An 18,663-nucleotide genomic window follows, 5' to 3' on the forward strand; every position below is an offset into this window, starting at 1 on the left:
TTCCTCTTCCTTATATCCGATTAAATGTAGTATATTTAGTAAAGCAACAAACAGTCTTGCTCTTGCAGATCATTTTAATGTATCTCCCGAAGAGTTTTTCAGCTCTTCTGTACAATTCCTCTCTTTTTGTTTTTTTTATTCTGGTTTGTCGTTCTGGAGATTGTGCCACGGAATTCACTGCTGGTTTTGCCTGTGGCAAAAGTCCCATTATATGAAGGCGTCCAAACCATTATGTTGCCCAGATACTTTTTTGTTGCATTAGACCAGACTTCAGGTTCAGCACGGATATACAGATTCTTACATGTGTTAGCGTTGGCTTTTTGTGTTATTGTATGCCAAGGTAATTTCCATACAGAATGTTTAGCTAGTGCTTCATTCAGCCTCGTCTGGACTTTATTCCCATGTATGTACGTTGTCAATGAACTGGGGTTGTGAATTTTAGAATGTTTAATGTCCAATATGAAACCCCTAAACCTGGTATAATCTCTGCAGTTGCGACCTGCTGCTTTAGAAGAAGGCATGTCGCTTGCTCTTTTGACTTCATCTACCCTCGACAAAAAGTCCAAAGTTTGAAGAACTAGCATTAAAAAAAGTACCAGATTTCCAGCTTCTCTCTTTATTGGTGCACAAACAAATGATGAATGGAATGCTGAACAAATCAAACATTACCCCCAGTCACAGATCTGGGTTAAATCCATCGTTTTTTTTGTTGCTCACCAGGCCATCCCAGTTTGGACCCAGCCATATGCAAATCATATGATTTGCCCCAGTTTCGGGGTATCACCTCTCATCAGGCTAGCTTGTATCCATTGGCAGAGCAAGCTAGGGACCCACCCCTGGGCATACCCATCCCACTTAGGGTGGGAAATGCTGTGCAAACAAATGTGTGTCCCTTGCTCGCTGCACCACTGGATTCAAGCTAGCCTGGCTGATGAGGGATGATACCCCGAAACCAGTCCCAGGATGCTTCTTTCCCATTCCAATGAGGCCCTGGCTTGGCAGTTTGGGCTGGACTGTTCCCATGAGGCACAGGGTCAAGACTGATTTACATATAGCTGGGTCTGAACTGGGTGGGATGGTGAGTAATAAAAAAGGATGGATTAAACCCAGATCTGTGACTGAAGTGAGTGTTTGAAAAGTTTCAACACTCCGTCCTTTTTATTTTGTGATGTTGCGATTGGGGCAAGACAGCCAGAGACGAGCCTTGCTACAATTTACACACTCAGCAGGTTTGCTTGAAATTAATTAGTGCTTAACTATGTCGTGTATTTCTATAGGTTCTGAATCGATCCCCCTATTCCTGACCCTATTCTGGTTAAACTAACTAGCTAGTTAACTAACAGTCAGCCCATGAGGCAAGAACAGCCCCCATGATGCAGATACCGTTATCTGACGCAGTCACACTACGGCGCAGGAACGTGTTATCTGATTAGGTCATAACGCTTGAGATCTAATTAGACAAGCGACATTCCTCCAGCCCCTGATAAGGCATACGACGTTCTCATAACAAATCAAACCTATGACAACCTGGATAATCCGTGCGGCCATTGTTTTGATTTCACAGAGAACTTTTGCAAAAGAATGTGCTAACGAGCAAGTCGTATGACATCTTTATTGACGTACCTATGTCCATCCTTACGTCAATCTCGGCACCTTTAAGGTATAAATATTGCCGACCTTGCCCTATGCAAACACACGCGTGGTGACAAGACGGAGCAGCCATACTTGCCGAAGCCGAGAGCAGAAGCAGACCCCGCTGGCAGCAGCCCCGCCTTCCTGACGCGCTGAGAGACGCGCTGCTATCTCAAGCCGAGAGACCCAGCACCGGCGCTTCTGGGCAGCCCTCGCAGGCAGCCTGGAATATCGAGAGCAGAGAAAGAGATACCATTCCTCATTCATCCTAACTTCCAGGTACAGAACTGAATAACCCCTCACAGAGAATTCTTTAGTTATTCACTTGGCAAAAACAAACTTAACTTAAACTGTAACTTTCTATTCCCGCCCACGCATTAGACTTAGGTCAGATACACGGGGTAGGCGTATTTAGAAACACCAGTTGAGTACGTTTAGTCAAATGTATATGTGTATGTAAATATATTTTAATCATTTTTAAAACATCATATGGCTCAGAAACCATATCAATGTTTTTACAGTATTATTTTATACTATTGCTTTTAATGTATGCACTTTACTTAACTATAAGTATTGCAATATCGATCCATTTCTCATGTATGAGAAAAGAGACTGATCAATAAATAACACCTTTTTATTGAACACGCCCGTCTCTTCCTTTTCTCTACATTTCTGATGAGACTAAGAATGCACGTACTGACTGAGTAAAATAATTGCCTTGTGCTCACACGACTCTTGAGATTGACTCTTGATTAGGGGAGAGCAAAGTTGTCATGTTCTATGGTTGTCAGAAACTAAATCCCTTCTTGTCTAATCAGGGGAGGTAATTCTTTCCTGAACATTCGAGAAAGTTTCTAGCGAACTCTGAGCTTAGCTGGCAAACCCAAAAATTAAGTCTAGTATCGACAGTAGTAGACCTAGTTAACGTCTGGTCTAGGCCTTTACTGCTGTAGGTATTATTCCAATGCGCAGAGCCTATTGGGAAGATAGGAACTACACTACAACTAGTTCTACATATACAGGGTCTACGTTGGTGCTTCATGTCTCCATCAGGACGTTGAAGGCAAAGGTTTGGAGCCCAGTGAAAATTGTTTTCCTTTTCACTGTGCAGATGTGGTTTACCTGAAAAGGAAATGTTAGTTGGCACAGCCAAGTTTGAGTGGTATCAATCCTGCGTCAACTAGATAACCACCACATATTGTAGTGTTTACAAAGCTTGGCAGCATTCGAAGCCCTAAGTGCAGAACAATTCCAGCATGTGAGCGGATCTCTTACCAAACATGACTTTCTTTTCTGAACCCTCCATAATTTCATTAAAAGCATGAGTCCCTGGTGGGATCGTCCCCTTAAATTATGTTGCTTATCCAAGAGCATTCACCCTCAGTAGCAAGAAGTGTGTTCAAGTTTCTCCTTTAATAAACATTAATCCCACAAATTCTCTGGTTGTTCAACTAGATTTAGAATTACTTGCTCCACCTGCCCCCAGTTTCCCCTTCATCTCTTCATAACTAGTACTGATCCTTCAGAGTCTTTGCAGATTACTGCACACCTAATTGGATTACTATCAGAGTATCTGAAACATAATATATTTTACTCTTGATACTTTAGTGTATCCACACATTAACATGTTGATGGCAGTATGGTTATAATAGGTGTTTTACATTGACCTCCAAAGCTTGGTCCATCAAGAAAAGTTCCAAATTTTCCCTTAGTTCACCATGTCAGCACTAACGTGCAGTCCAGCCTATTTTTTACCTTGCATCAATGCAACAGCTTGATGGTTCCAAAGCGTTCATTTCATCTTGTATTTCTGTGGTTCCCTGAGCCCTTCTGAAGCCGAGAATGTGTGTATCACATTTGGCCCTCCTTATGACATCAGATCTTCAATCAAAAGCAATACCAATCTCCTTTCAGCATCTGATCACTGATAGCTTCAAAATTCCAACCTCTAACATCAGATGTAGTGGGTGGAGGGGGGGGGGGGGGGGGGGTCGTTCCAACCATTTCCTATGCCATTTTCTGTTTAGTGTCAGTACAAGTTCATGTTATGAAGCTGAAGAGACATGACATGCACCTAGATCATCAAACACACTGACTCCTGACTCTGGATGTTGTGCCACTTTCTGGAGCCTTAAAGCTTTCCTTCCATTTTCTAAACAAAAATGTACTCCGATTTTCACAATTCCAGACAACTGCATTTTATAAACAGGCATGCTCTCCCCTTTGCTTTGCTTTCTAGAAACCCATCCTTGCAACTGGGTTCTCCTCAGCAACACTCTATTACTCATTATATAGAGTTGAATGTTAACACATCATTTGCTGTTTCTCAAACGTGGATTCACCTAGTAGGCTTATCCCTTCAGAAATTAATTTATGTCACTACACATTGCTTCCTTCTTGGCGAGAAGCCCCCAGCAGATACTCTGGCATACATTTTCTTTATCCTCCCCTTCAATTCCTGCCTTGCACAAGACCCTTCAGAATGTCATAACCCCCTAAGCACTCATCCATTATAAATCTTGGGCTTGCCAGACTTGCTTATCACATTATTTTCTCTTGTCATGGAACAATTTTCTCACTTGTCAACAGGCTACACGCTTTCTAGTCCACAGTCTATAAGCGGGTTTCATGTTCTGATGTGAAAACACCAATGAGTTGGCTTGTCTTGATGATTTTTTTTTTTTAAATAACTGCCAGGTTTGGGATGTCAAGTTTTCTTAATCAAGGATTTGTGGTGTTCTCTTTGCGTGGGACTTGTACTAGATTTACCTTTGTGGATCTTGGGTTATAACTGGGTATAAGCTTGGAAATGGGGTCTGTAAATATTTGGGCCTGAGGCCTCCTTGCCTCTAACATGCAGAGCAGTTTTGAATTTTATTCTCCATGTCACCAGAAGCCAATGGGTGGCTTTTGAGAACCTATTTATGTTGTTATCTCGTTACTTTTTGAAGATGAAGCACTGTCTGGAGTATCTGTAGATTCTTCTGGATCTCCTTCTTGCAATCTTCAGCTTAAGCAGTGTTGCAGTAGTTTAGTCCCACTGCCAGTGAGACCTTCTCACTGTAGTACAGTGAGTTAAGTAAAGTAGCAGGAGAGGCCTATTCAACAATATGAGGTAGAAGTTGTGCATGTTTGACCATTGTGGTGATTTGGTGACCACCAAAGGTAGATTATATCATCCCACACTCCAGGAGCCTCTACTTCATGAAGGGTCACAGTGGCTCGTAGTTCCTTTGGCCTCATGAACACTAGGTGATCAACTGAAGATTCGGTTCTGAGGATCTTGTATTGGTGCCATCCACACAGCGGTAGCTTTTCCTACATCTGAATATACACATTTCAGAGAAGTTAAAAATCATTTCCTGTGACCCCATTGATTGTCTAGGCATATTCAGAGTTTAATATTGTTTGATATATTTGGCACTGTAAATGATACTGGGCTGTGACTTCTCCAACTGGCTCATGAACATCGAACAGAAGGTGGGAAGGAGGGGATTCCTGCAGATTGTCGTAAGGAACAGGTTTGATTCTCAAGTAGACAGCACTGGATTGATTTGCTGGTAGTAGTTGGATAAGCATGATTAACTTCAGTCATGAACTGTCCTATAGTTGAAATAAAGGATTAGCTGGGTTCTCCACTGTGGGAGAAGAGTAGTTCTTCTCTGAATTTGGCAGTTGCAGTGTTGTGCCTTCTTCTGGGTATGAAACCTTACTGTTTGTTGTGCAACACCTTACACAATTCCAGGAGTTCACATTTTTCTACCTGTTCCATGATTGTGTTAGGGGAGGTTGGATATTGCCCTATAGTAGTCTGCATTGAGCAAGATGGCTACATTTTTTTTTTTTTACTGGTTCCGTTTAGTGTTAATAAGGTAATAGGCATGCCCCTTGGTAGAAACTGGCCTTTTATGACTCCTGTTACCTCGTAGCTAAGCGAATGAAAATCTTCTTTTAAAGTGGAGACTGGACAGGGTTAGGCATAGATAATTGTTTGAAGCTGTAGATGTTTGACGCTCTCCGCTTTGCATCATGCAGGAGGTAATGGCCAATTGCCTTGGTGCACTCATGTTTAGGTCGAGCCTAGGCAGCGCATGTGCTGCATCTTCGAGAAATGCTGTATTCAGTCTGTGGGCTTGCAGCCCACCCATTGCCTTTTTATATGTCCCTTCAATTGTCGTTCAAAAATGCTTGCTTGCTAGTAGTTAATCCTTCCTCGTTGTCCGTCCTTTTTGAAATGCAATGAAAATAAAATGTGTAAAGTGCGATAATCACCCGGGGGTATCTAGGTGCTAAGCAGAATCTGACAGGCTGAGAAGATGGCAGAATTATTTGGAAAAAAGCCAAGTTTTAAATCTACTTTTAAAAGTAGTTTTGAATTTTAGTTCTGCAGGATGAGAATTCCATCATTGTGATTTGCATAAAATGAAACCTCTCCCACCCCAGTTCTTAAATCTGTGGATTACCAGATTTCCATTTGTGGATGATCGCAGTGATCTCGTTGAGATATATAGATGAAAATGCTGTTTAGAGTAGTCTTGGCCAACAGCTTGTTGTGCCCTGAAGGCAATGCGGAGTGCTTTAAACTGTATACGTTTGTCAATGGGGAGCCAGTGTAGTTGAATCAGTGCTTGAGAAACAGAAGTATGTTTTGGAATGCCCAGCAGTAGCTTAGCTGCGACGTTCTGTAATGTTTGTAACTTATGTAAAAAACGTTTTTGAATGTTAATAAAAAGTGCATTGCCATAATCTACTTTGGATGAGATTAGAGTCGTGACTACCCTCTTTTGCAGGGTAGGTGGGATGAAAGGTAAAACTTTCCTTAAGATTTTCAAAATGAGGAAACACGAAAAAGTGATATTTTTAATTTGTCCTTCAAAGGATAGCTTGGTATCAATAATCACCCCAAGGTATTTGCTTTTTCCCTGGGGGTAGGCACTTCCCCATTGTTCCGACATTCCCTCGAGGCATAGTAACCTCTGAGTGGGAGAAGTGATCGAGGCTGACCATACCACAGCTGCTGGGGCTTACCTTCCCCGCACTTGAGAGGGCAATGGTATATCAGGGCTCTACAAATCCGCCCGCTCGCATTTGCGAGGGAGAATGGATGAGGACGAGCTATTTTTAGGTCCTACTCGCCCTTTCTGGCGAGTAGGAAATCAAACTAACTTTTGTCTTCTGTCTTTAAAAACAGAGCAAAAGTGACAAGATAACACGATTTAAAGGCATTTTTATTGCTCACAAAGGAAATGAGCAATAAACATGCCTTAAAATCTTGTTATCTTGTCACGTTTGCTCCATTTTCAGAGACGGAGGTCAAGTGGGTTGGAGTCAGGTCGAGGGGATTTTCCATGGTACTAGACCTGCAGGACTAGTACCATTTTTCGGATTTGTCGAGCCCTGTATATGTAGAATTAGTACGCTGGATCGCACTGCAGTATAGCACATTTAACCCTCCAAAGCATAGGGTTCAGCGGTCGCACCAGGGCCGACACTGCCTTAACACAGAGACCCGGCCACTACGATCAGCACCTTCTGATGCGCAACAAGATTTCTTATCTCTAATGAAGAACTACAGGCACGCACTCGCAGCCGAGGCGTCATGCTGCTGACCCATAGTGCAGTGTACAGTGCGGACGGGACGACTGTGACGGACGCCTCCCAGCTTCCAGCTCTGAGTCTCTGTTACCTGGATTGCTTCATCCTTTGCAATTAAATGTGGCCCACAGCATGACACAAATTTATTAGGTCATCAAATGCTCCTTTTTACCTACCTGAAAATACGTAACACTCATGTTAGGTGCTGTTACTAGGCACGGAGAGATGAGTGATTCTCCCACACTCACAGGACGTTGAGCCCACGCCGAGACTTGAACTGGGATATCACACTTCACAGACCGCACATCCGGCCGTTATGTCACATCCTCTCTTCTCCCGGTAGTTACCCCCAAAGCTCTGCAGGAGTACCTTTATCGCAGTGCCTGTCGAGCTTACCGGTTTTTGGCCAAATGCATAGCAAGAGAGGCACAAATGATATCCCTTGCCACCTGCACTTTGTGTGATTACCTCCAGCTGGGGCCCTTCATGCTAACATTATTGGAAAAGATTGCGGCAAGATCGCTTTGTGCGAGACTGGGGAAAGGTATTTCCCCAACCTGTAGCACGTTAACGCTCGCGGGTGCTGCTTAAGCATGTATGCCACACCTTAAAAAACACGGCACTCCGCGAGCGTGAGCCCAGCCATTCTTATGCTGAAAAATTGCTACACAAATTCGCTTGCACGTCGGATCTCGCCAGGTCAGACCTGCCCCAACACCCGCAGACAGGGACAGCCGGCCCTACAAGGCATTGTTTGGAGACCATAGAAAACCCCCACAAAAGGGAGGGGGCAAAGCTATGTCTTGCTATAACCGTACTCGACCGCGCAGCACTTTACAGGCACACTTGCCTTGCCTGACGCCCGGGAGGACAGAACGACCCCAGGCAAGATAATGGCCTCACCTACCGCATAGACCAGACGCCCGCAGTGCCACAACTGGGCAAGTGGATCCTTGACACCACGGAGCCTACGAGTGGAGCGGGCCGAGGCGCGCTGCCTTCGGTGGCCCCGCCAGGTACACGTAGCGTTAGCATGGAGCCAATGGCATACCCAAGCCCCCCCCCCCGCAGACAGAGGAGGCGCTGGAACCAGGGTGTGGGTGGCTCTCATGGAACAGAGCACAGCCGATTCAACGAGGGCCCTGAGCAGGGGGATACCTCCAGGGCCCATGGACCCCACAGCTGGAAGGATTGAAGTGAGTGCCCTGCCGCTCAGCCCACCCGCCAGCCTGCAAGAGGCCGCGCCCCCTTAATCCTCCAAGGTAGTGGATAACTACCACCCGGAGAGAGGAGAGTAAAGTAAATTGCAGGGTTGAGGGCGTTTAAAACAAGAATCACACGGAAAAAATAAACAAAATCAAAAATGGATAAAAACGATGAAAGTGCAGAACCCCAGTTGCGGGATCAGTCGGTAGGTGTTCGAATACGAAGCTACTGAGTAGTCTTCGAGTAGTCTTCATGAGTAGTCTTTTTTGTATTTGATTTGGTTCTCCACTGAGAACCACAAATATTAAATACACAATATAATAATTTAAACAGTTTTGATAAAGTTTTCATTCTAATACAAGATTAAAAATGGTTTTAAAAATTTGTAAAAATTGTAACATACAAATTCGTTTGGCGGAACTTTACATAAAATAATCAATTCCTGTACTGAGTTAATTCTGCATTTTGAATAAACTGGTTGTAAAAATCTTTTCCTTGCCTTTACCACAGACGCATTTGTGCAAGTAGACAATAAATGTTCCAAGTCCTGCTCTTCACCATTACATAGATTACAAATAGGGTTTTCTTCTAAATACCACCTAGATGTAATGGTTTTTACAGGAAGTATTCCGAATCGGAGCAGAACAATCGATCTCCTAACCCCATGGTACAGGTTAAAATTAATATATTGTTGAGGTTTCTTATACTCAATAGTTTCAGTAATATTTTTATATAAAGACAGTTTAAGACAATGTTGAGAGTCAAGGTCAAAACTTAGTCTAGTAGTAAAGTGCTTTAAGAAAAGTTTCAAGTGGGCAGGAGTCCAAGAAAGTAACAGCTTGATGTTGACCTCTGATAGCTTAAAAGCAGATAGGGCATTTCTTGAAAATACATACTTCGATGATTCACGTTCAAATGTCTCAATTTTTAACAGGAATCGGAGCGTTCCTTCTTCAGCTTGGAGGAGATTATACGCCCACCTGATGATATTGATGATTCCTCTGGCATAGGAGCTAGTTAATGAAAACTCAAGACGGAGAGCTTGCACTGGAACCGACTGGGATAACTTCATTAGTTTCCGTAGGATCTTTCCTTCTTTTAAATCTAGAAAGAACCACTGACTTATTGGTATGTGTTCAAGTGCGTACGACAATACTGGTGGAACTTTGGCACTATATACCTTAAGCATTGCAGAAAAATGTCTCTGTCCAGATGCAGCGTATAGCCGTAAGAGTGCTCCCACATGAACATCAGATTTCCAGGTCAAATTCAAAGTATGGGACCTATTTTGTAAGGACTTGGTGAAGATTCTTCCTTAGTAGGTCTATTCATTTACCACTTCCACCGTTTTCCCCCCTAGGACCAAGTAAATTTAGTACTCCTTTTTCTACCAGAGAACGGTACTATTTTTGTTTTCGAGATGTTCGGAATTAGGTAATTTTCCTCTGTAAAGTTATAGAGAGCCTGAAGGCTTCTTTGCAAACCAAATGGGGTTAGATCTAGGATGATAACATCATCTGCATACAATAGAGTATGTATTTTATGGGAAGCAATTTTTGGCGGAAAGTTACTTATCTGCTGAAAACATTGAGGCAAATCGCTATGATAGAGGGAAAACAATAAAGGAGCGAGGAGACATCCTTGCCTAAGGCCATTTAGGGTCGGGATAGCACTAGTAAGACCTTTTTCCTTCCCCATTTGGACTTGGCACCAAGTATCTGTATGTAATGCTGATAATATATGTAGTAGATTGTCCGGGATACCCATATTACTGAGTTTTCTCCATAGTGTCGCTCTGTCTACTCTATCGAATGCAGTGGAAAAGTCTATAAAAGCAGCATATACAACCGGAGATTTTATAGTAACGTATTTATCTAAGATGGTTTGCAGAACAGCAATATTGTCGGTGACTGAATGCTTTGGTCTAAATCCAGCCTGGTATAGGGGAATCAGTCCGGATGAAAAGGCCCAATCTTTTAAATGATCTAATACTGTCGCTGTAAAAATCTTTCCAGTTGCGTCCAATAGGGCTATCTGTCTATAATTACCAGGATACAGCCTTGTACCCTTTTTGTGTATGGGTATTATAATGCTCCCCTTCCAGGATTTGGGTATATCTCCAGTACTGAAAATGTAGTTGAAAAGGGGAGATAACATCTTACTCCACTCTTTGGGGTTGCATTGAAGGACCTTAATCGGTATTTGGTCCGGACCTGTTGCTCCTGTTGATCTTGCCTTTCTTATGTGTAGCTCAATAGAAAATGGGCTAGAAACTCCACAGTCTGAAGATTTTATTTCTGAGTTCCTACAGAGTGGGAGCTCATTTCTGCGGTAGTATTTAATTTATATAAATAGGTCAGATAAAGTTCCCATTCTGATGGAGGCACCGGGATAGTTTGTGATACTTTTTTCGTGCCTATTTCTTTAGCGATTATATTCCAATACACACGTTGATTATTTTGTTTCGCTGCTATCTGCAAATCTACCCAGTTTTTATCTTGGGTTGTTCTCTTGCTTTTTTCTCTTTCTCTCCTGCGTTGATTTTTCAATTTGTTAATTTCTAGCTGTCTAGCTGGTGATATTTCCAAAAATTGTGCTTGTATCAGTTTGTTTAGATAAGTTGTGTTGGTAGCTAACTTTTGTTTTTTGTTTTGATTCTTTGTAGGTTGCACCAGCTTTTCCTGTAATTTTTGTGTTAATAAATTTTGAAATTGTGATTAAAAAATTATCGGATTTGCTGAGTGTATTCTTTGCAAGAGTTGTGTTGAGTCAATTATGGAGATTATTTTGGTAAGAGTAGCTGAATTCCAATGAATCCGTCTTTGAGTTGGATTTACCAGGACTGTACTATGGCTATACATAATTTGATTTGATTGAGCCTGTTGTGCTTTCCACTCTGTACTTAACTGTAGTATCGCATGAAAACTACCATCAGCAAAGTTGATTTTGAGTTCTAAAACTGATCTGAACAGGTCATAGCTACAGATCATGTAGTCCAGTAGTGAGTAATTACAGTTTCCCTGTCTAGTATTTGAGGCAGGGATGTCTCCTTCTACATTGCCATTTAATATTGTTCCATTTAGAATGGGTAGTGATGCTATTAGAATCTTCCCTCTTTTATCCGCCTTATTTTCTTTAGGTAGAAGTGGAGTAGAGATTCCCAGGGCCTCGTCTGTGAGCCAATTTGCCCATTTCAATAATAACTCATTAGATATGTTCCCGTTAAAATCACCCATAATAAAAAGCGATGGATAACCCTGATTTTCTATTGTTTGTTCGATATCCTTTAGGATTTCTATAGTAAGTGCATCCATTTTTACTCCAGGGGGGGATATAGATGTTGTAAATTAGTAGATCTTTTAAGGTTTCTGAAGGATTTGTCTCGCACTTGATTTTGATACATTGGTGATTCTTAGTTAGTTGGAATTACTTCTTGTGCCCATTTGTAGTCTTCATTTAATAAGATCGCTATCCCACCTTTCGCGTGTCCCCGACCGACCTGTTCTGCAGGGATATCATATACAAAATATTTCTCATGATTGAAGTTTTGTGTAGACCAACTTTCTTGGAGGGCCACTATTGCTGGGGAATCTTTTGTTATTTCAGCCAATTTTTCTTTAGTTTTCCCCGCTATGTTCCATGAAGAAATAGTCAAGCCTGTGCTAAACAGAGAATTTGTTATCCTTAGTCTGTTTATTACTGTTCAAGGTTTCCGAAATCCAGGACCAGGAATGATCTCTTAGTTATTTTAACACTGGGGGTTTTCTTACTCCAGATTTCTCTATCGCCGTTCTTTATGGACACAAATATATTTTCTGTAGCATGATCTAGGATATTGATGGTGGTGTTATGAGATTGGTTAGATCGAGGCTTTTTGGAAGATTGATCTGGTATATGTCTCTTTTGAGGTTTGTATTTCAATACGGGGGCCAGGTCATACCCGTATTTGTGTAAAGTGTGACTCTCCTGCAGTATGATTCCTGGTATCACTGGAGACCAAAATTCAACAATCGCAATTGACATTTTTGATTTTTCTGGAAACATAACTAGTTTTATTTCGTTACGCGCTAGAGATTGTAACGGCCGAATTTTTTGTAGCATACTAATAATTCGGCCGTGGTTGAGTGGTGCTTCGTCAGAAGGGAATAGGTCTGTAATTTCCAGAAAATTGGACCTAGTCTCCTGTTTGCAGATCCTTTTTCTGAGTAGAGAGAGTTCCTTTTGAGATCTCTCTTAACGCCGGACTTGTCGGACCGTGTCCTGATGGTAGAAAATGTGTTGCCGTAGGATTTAATTTACTCAGTTGGTCAGAGTTGTCTATTTGAATTTTTGTCGGCGATTTCTGCTCCTTTGTTCTCATAGTCAGGGGCATTTCTGCGCTTTCTTCTATTTCAGATAAAAGAGGAGAATTGTTCTGAAATCTTACTTAAGAGCTTTCTTTTTCTTAATTCTTTGCGCTTTTCTCCTTTTCAGTTTAATCCACTTTTGATTTCTTTTGTCATTAGCGCTTTTTTGGCCCTGTGTGTCATCATTAGATAGCACAATCTCAACAGTTGATTTAAGGTTAGATGTTGCAGGACTGGTCAAGGTGGAGTTAGATTTTCTTTTAGTGAAGATTGGATAGTAAGCTACGGGCTGCTGGGGAGACACTGATTTGGTTTCCTCCTTAACCCCTTCGACGCTCATGACGAGCTGGGCTCGTCATGAGGTAGCCTCCTCGCACGCTCATGACGAGCCCAGCTCGTCATGAAACATGCGTTTTAAAAAATCTCAGCACCCGAGCAGAATTCCGCTAGCGCGCATGCGGTTAAAAAGGTTTCTAAGAAAGTATGTATGATTAGAATCCTGTTTGCCCTTAGGTTCCATAATTAGTTTCTTTCCGGTTTGGGTTGCAGTTTCCTTTATTTGAAAAAGAGGTGTTTTTATTGTTTCAACTTTTGAGTTATTAGAATATTCACCATTACATTTACCACAACCTCCTGTTGTTGCTGTTGACTTTGTTTGCTCTTTCTTCCTTTTTTTCTCAACTAGGAATTTGAGTATTCCTAGTTGGGTGTCAAGTGTTTGGTCAGAATTTTCCAGTATGTTCCCTAGATGAATGAGAACTGCTTCCAGGATACTTTGCAATGTGAACAGGGATTTGGATATTGGGTTATGGTCATTATGAAAATCAATACTTTTAAAGAGAGAGATCTGGTGATTTTTCGAGGAATCCCTCTTGGTCTGATGATTTTTGTGGAGTACTGCTCTGTATGTTCTGGGTTTCCTTTTGTGGTCCCGTGTGATATATTAAGTCTTTGATATTGATATCTGGACAGGTAATGTTATATTCTAGGGATTGTTGTAATTTGGATGATTCCGGTATTATTGAACCAACTGTAGTGGAGGTCGGGATTAACTCATCCGATTCGGTGGAGATACTTTTTTGAGGAGCTTCAGGTGTGTTTTGGGTTTGAGTTTGATGTATTTCATCCTTTCCAACCTCTTTATTCCCTTTTTTTTCTTTAACTGTCTGTTCTTTTTGTGCTTGTTCCTGTTCCTCTAAATTTAATTTTGTAAAATACTTTTTAATCCCGGGAATTACTACAGACTTTCCGGCGCTTACTGCCTTGCCCGTGCTCTTTCTAATTGCTTCTTCCGTTCCCATGCTCTTCATAAAAATGGTTCTTGACCTTAGTTTTTTATAGGCCATTACAGTGTGGTGAATCACTTTGTATTGTTTTAGTTGTAGTTTTAGCCGTGCTATTTGCACCAGCCGTATGTTACTTGGTAGATCTTGGCCACCTGTATGGTTGAAATAATGTTTCTTGTTGCCCACTACTTTAGTCCCAGCATTGAAATAAAGATTCTTGCAGAATTCCAATTGACACAGCCAAGGAGGTAAGGTTCCAAAGTGCCAGTACGCAGGTGCGCCGCTCATGCAACACCAGGAACTAGCACCCTGTTTCTGCTCCCTGGCTCCGTTACTTGTAAGGTTATAACATTTTCATGCACATTAAACATTAATTGCCTGTCTTTCTTTAGTTAGTTGTTATGGTTTAGTACCTCTGTTGTAGTTGCGTCCAGGAGGATCTTATAGCTCCAGCCTCACTTGGGGCGTCGGTCGCGGCTGTTGCCGCAGTCTCTCGTGGCTCTGGCCGCACCCAAGGCGCCACTCGCGGCAGCTGTCGCGTCCAGGAGGGGCTCGCGGCTCCGGCCGCACCTAAGAACGCCACTCGCGGCAGCCGCCGCGTCCAGGAGGTGCTAGCAGCTCCGGCCGCACCCAGAACGCCACTCGCGGCAGTTGCCGCGTCCTGCGGGGGCTCACGGCTCCGGCCGCACAAAAAATGCCAGGAGCAGAATCAGGGGCTCCAGCCGCGCCCCAAACGTCCAGCAGGCTCACGCTGCGTCCAGCAGGCTCTCGCGGTTCCAGCCGCCGACTGCCCACCTATCACGGCAGACGTCTCGATCCAGCCGCGTCCGGGAGTGCCGCACCAGAACACCAGGAGGAGGAGCAGGGGCTCCAGGCACACCCCAAACGTCACCCGCGGCTGTCGCCTGCGTCCGGCAGGTGCTCGCGGTCCCAGCCGCAGCCTGCCTACCGATCGTGGCAGTCGTTTCACTCCAGCGGCGTCCGGGACGCAGGACAACACGGGTCCACTGCGCCCGCGATACCTTTCCGGCAGTCAGGAATAGGGTGCGGCCAGGCGCCACAGTCGGCGTCTCCTCGCCGTCCTTCTCGCCTCGCTTCGCTCACAGCCGGAACCCACAGCTCGTTTGCTCCACAGCTTGCACCTGCCCCACAGCGCGCACCTGGAAAAATGCCTCTACTGCCCGGGCGCCATCTTCGGCGAAATGACCAAAACAAACCTTGACACAAAAGAAAAAACATCCGCCCACCGCCGCAATGACGTTCACAAGGGGCGGAGAGCGAAAAAATCGCCGGAACACACACGAATCTGCTCGGGCAATGACTGACGCATCTCTGTTCCAATGGCTAGCCTCCATTTATGGAGCTAGCCAATGGAACAGAGAGGCGGGACAAAGCCCCATACTGCTTCTCAAAAGATTTCGCCTGCGCGAACGGTGCTGCGCAGCGGACGCCAGGCGAAACCTAAAAAGGACTTGTCAGCTCACACTAATCTACACCATGAGATACAAATAGATTCAACTCTGGAACACTAAAAGTTTGTCTATCGCAATTTATTATTGTTGAAAAACCTATATAGTGCTGGAGGATTCAGAGGAAACTAGTGCTAACTAGTCAAAAAGAATTCATACTAGTATAGGCAGTGTACAACGCATTTTTACATTTGAATGCTCACTTGTGTAATGCGATTTTTATCGTGCTACAAGATTTTTACTGTTTAAACAGGTTTCACTATTTAATAGCCATTTTGCAGCAATCTTCACTATAAATAGAACGTCCTTCCAAAAGGTTTGCCGACTAGTTTTCATAGGCTGTTCAAAATTCTAGTGATGTAGTCGCACACAGAATGTTATAGTGCTGTTGACTTGCATCGAGGCACATGTTTTTTGTCTGTGCGTGAAAAGTCTTGGAATGTGCCCATAAATGTTTCTTGAGGCAAGCATGTATTCCTGAATCACACTGCATGACTCGGTGTGAAGCAATTGTATAGCTCTTCAATCCCTGGCTGTACAGCACCCAAGATAATGTGCTGCTTGGCTAAACACTTATAAGGTTCCAAAGGCCAGACCTATTGGCTGTACCAATGCTTGTTATGTGAGTAATTGGTTCCCGTACACCAGACTCGCGATTTATTTGAAAAGTGCTTTTTTCCTACTATTGGCTGTTTTCTGACACTCTACCGAGGTCCGATCCATACTAAAATTGCGCTGGCGCTCTAAAAGCACCTAAAACACAATGAATCAATATGGATTTTTTTGCTAACTGATTTTTTGTTTTAACTCTTATTTTTCAGTTTTTCGCAACAAACAGCAGCAGTAATGCTTGATAAAGTGCACAAATAGGCAGCCAATCACCATTTGATTGCAGCAGCCAATCACCATTTGATTGCATCGTCTCCAGCACACCCCATTACCTAGTGACACACCCAAGCATGCGTTATTGAGTAGAACACGTTCAACTAGGAGTAGCTCCCTCTCACCCCGATCAATATCTTCATCCACACGGATATCCATATCATCACTTTCATCCAACACCATTCCCGCCCGTGGGTCTAAGAACACAGCACACACCATGCTTGGATGTCGTTCTCCAGTGTTTTGTCCTCCCATCCAGTTTCATGTGCTCCTCCTCATCCAGTGTCCACTCCTGTACCTCTCTATACCATTGTTCAGGTCTGGGGCGCTCTCACCCATTCAGGTGATAGCCACTCTGTGCTTGGCAAGGACCAGTGGCAATTGCAGAAATTTGTAGGCCATTGTTCGCCTTTTGGGCCTGCAAACCTATCTCAACAAGCAATTTAATGGTGTTCAGTCAAGTCGTAAGCGTGTAGTCCTCCGTTAGTCTGTCACCTCCTGTGCCCAAAAGTCTTGTACCGACCGCCACCGCCATGCTAGATGCAGGAAGTCCTCCCGCTAAGATTCCATCGTGGTTAACTTTCCAGTCGTGTGCGGGATATATGGTTGATACTCTTTGGAGTCATATATGTTCTGTGGAGGCAATTCTAGTGCACCAGCTTGAAGCGAGCATTGCAGAACATAGTGTGTGAGAGTTCCCAAATGGCTGTCCATGTTCTGTCTAACGAGGTGTCCAGATCGCTGTCCTATGCTTCATGCGCCTGGACCAGCGTAGAGTAGTGTAATCAAATTACGACCTGCGCTGTAGGTCAGTAGAATATCGAATGTGTGCGTGAACGGTGGTGCAGCAGGAATATGTGGCCTATGCCAATTTGGCCATCTCGAGCAGTCCAGCATGATGCAAGAAATGCCCCTGCCCCAATGCAAAGGCCTCACAGGCTTGTTCAGATGTTATGAAAAACTCCTCTTTTTTCCCCCCACAGTGCACAACCACCGTCCCTTCATGTCCAAAAAGACATAATGTCTATCAGCTGCCGCACCGGCGCTAGTATCCACACACAGTTCTCGGTGAAAGGGGGCATGCTTCAGGACCACTTAAGCATACCGTTTCCATGTGTGTGCTGTATGTGGAACAATATAAGGTAGATCCTTAGCCACTCCTGCACCCTCAATCAGCACCACTGATAATTGATCTGTTGCCACCAATCCTGTCAGTAGGTGTTTTCCCAGTTATCGCCCTCATTCAGCCATTTAGCCGCATGTAGCAAGTGTGCTGCATAATAGTGCATCTCAAGATTAGGCACTTCCAAGCCCCCCTCTTCGTATCGTCTGGTAAAGATGTTCAGGGCCACCTTGCTGTGACGTCCCGCCCACAATGTTTAAACAAGCATAGAATTCAGCTGTTCAATTACCGTTCTATGTATGGGACACAGCGAGTTCTGCAGCGTATATAGGCATTGCGGTAACACCATCTTCGACACTGCTAGTCTGCCCATCAGTGACAGGGACAGCATGTTCCAAAAGCCACCCACTTCTGCAGGGCATCCAATACCCTACCCATATTAAGGCATAGCTACTGTGTCTCTGAATGGGCCACCTGTATCCCCCAGTACTGGAAGTGTGTCAACTCCCAACGCAATCCCAGGCTTGGGAGGCTATCTAACTGTGTACCAACCAATGAAACCAGTGGAAATTGGAGAGATTTTCTCCTATTTAGACGGAGTCTAGACAGACCTCCTAACTCATTCAAGAGTTGCTACATCATGGGCAATGCCACCTGTTGGGAGGTAATATAAAAGAATGCATCGTCCTTGTAAAGCGAGATCAGGTAGCAGGATTCCCCCAGATGTATGTCCCAATTCAACAGTCTCTGATGTGCCCTGATCACATGGGGTACAATTGCTAATGCAAACAGAAGTAGCGAGGGGAAGACAACTGTGTCTCGTCCCCTGCTCCAAATCCCATGCCACACCGACTTTCATAACTTATCATATGGTAGCAGCAAAGTACAGTTACAGATGTGATAATAGGTCACTTGGTCTTTATAGGAAAAGCTCCAAAGGAACATGTGTCCGGCCAAGCACAGTATCCTCTTTTTGGGTGAGGAGCGAGGGATGAAAACCTGCAGAATGTACAATGTTAGGGAAGTACAAAGAAATTAAGATGGGATAGAGCTTAGTACTGGCAAATTTTAATGAACTGTTACCACAAAGACAACAGCTAAAACAGGTAGCATGGGACTGGAAT

General features: G+C 43.7%; 1 protein-coding gene across 2 annotated transcripts in view; it reads left to right on the top strand.

Moving 5' to 3' along the window:
- The window catches only part of SNRK (SNF related kinase), a 175,321-nt gene that overhangs the window by 49,278 nt on the left and 107,380 nt on the right, over window positions 1-18,663 (top strand). The window lies entirely within an intron of this gene.

This window comes from Lissotriton helveticus, chromosome 10 (genome assembly GCF_964261635.1).
Source record: "Lissotriton helveticus chromosome 10, aLisHel1.1, whole genome shotgun sequence".
Taxonomy (NCBI): Eukaryota; Metazoa; Chordata; class Amphibia; order Caudata; family Salamandridae; genus Lissotriton; species Lissotriton helveticus.